Source organism: Gymnodraco acuticeps, unplaced genomic scaffold (genome assembly GCF_902827175.1).
Source record: "Gymnodraco acuticeps unplaced genomic scaffold, fGymAcu1.1, whole genome shotgun sequence".
Taxonomy (NCBI): domain Eukaryota; kingdom Metazoa; phylum Chordata; class Actinopteri; order Perciformes; family Bathydraconidae; genus Gymnodraco; species Gymnodraco acuticeps.
This window is the reverse complement of record NW_022992310.1, coordinates 367,360-369,119: the sequence shown is the minus strand read 5'-3', so window position 1 is coordinate 369,119 and position 1,760 is coordinate 367,360.

The window sequence follows — 1,760 nt, the reverse complement described above, 5'->3', positions numbered from 1 at the left end:
GAGAGACAGAAAGGGGGAGAAAGGAGGAAGGAGACAGAAAGAGCCGTGGACAGAGATGGAGAGTTGAGCCCTATATGGATAGTTATTTAAACTGAACCTGCCTCCAATCTCTGATCACCCTCTCCTCCTCCCATGTTCTCACCCCTCGTTCCCTCCCTATTTTCATCCTTTCTCTCCATCCTCTACATCCATTGCTCCTTCACTCGCCACTCTGCCTTCACTCCAGCCAGACTCTCGGACTATCTCTCATTCTCCACCCTATCAAGAGTCCAAGGTCTCTCCACTCGCTCTCCAAACGTGGCTGATATCCTTATTTGGGTTGTTGTGTTTTCAGAGAGCTGCAGAGAGAGAGAGAGAAGTGCAGGTCCTGTTTCCACATTTAACCTTTACACACTCTTGAAGGCCTTTAAGAGTGTGTATGTTAGAGACGAGAGAGTGAAATGCAACGTACGGGGAGGGAGGGAGATATAGAGAAAGAGTTCCCATGCTGTCAATACGTCATAATATTTGGGCATTAAAGCCGAAGGAGATTCCCTAAAGTCAGCTGTTTTTTTCAAATAGGCTTAAACTAACTAAACAGACCGTTATGTGGTCTGAAAGAAAAACATTTAACTAAGTAAGGACAATATATAAACACAGACACCTATGAATTAAATTAGTTTAGCAATATTTTGTCAAGGATTAGTTTGTTAAACGTAAATGTATACTCAAGGTAATGAGGTAGTACATTACTTCACATCCTGACATATCTTACCTGTTTATATGACTGAGTGATGTAATTCAGCGAGCTTCTGTATTGTTAATATTATCATCAGGTGTAACCGTCTGAAATTTGAGCCTTGAATTCTTTGCACCTGATATTTGAGTTTGATGAGTGAGGGATTAAAGCAGGCTGAGAATCAGAGTTTATGTGAACAATGGAGACCAGTGTCAACCATTGCTTACAGTCACAAAGAGATAGAGGGATTTGTCAAAAGATGGATGGCTCTTGAAGTAGGAGATCACTGGATATGAATGTATGTACAGTGGGGCAAACAAGTATTTAGTCAGCCACCAATTGTGCAAGTTCTCCCACTTAAAAAGATGAGAGAGGCCTGTAATTTTCATCCTAGGTACACTTCAACCATGAGAGACAGAATGGGGGGAAAGAATCCAGGAAATCACATTGTAGGATTTTTAATGAATTAATTGGTAAATTCCTCGGTAAAATAAGTATTTGGTCACCTACAAACAAACAAGATGTCTGGCTCTCACAGACCTGTAACTTCTTCTTTAAGAGCCTCCTCTGTCCTCCACTTGTTAACTGTATTAATGGCACCTGTTTGAACTCGTTATCAGTATAAAAGACACCTGTCCACAACCTCAAACAGTCACACTCCAAACTCCACTATGGCCAAGACCAAAGAGCTGTCAAAGGACACCAGAAACAAAATGGTAGACCTGCACCAGGCTGGGAAGACTGAATCTGCAATAGGTAAGCAGCTTGGTGTGAAGAAATCAACTGTGGGAGCAATTATTAGAAAATGGAAGACATACAAGACCACTGATAATCTCCCTCGATCTGGAGCTCCACGCAAGATCTCACCCTGTAGGGTCAAAATGATCACAAGAACGGTGAGCAACAATCCCAGAACCACACGGGGGGACCGAGTCAATGACCTGCAGAGAGCTGGGACCAAAGTAACAAAGGCTACCATCAGTAACACACTACGCCGCCAGGGACTCAAATCCTGCAGTGCCAGACGTGTCCCCCTGCTTAA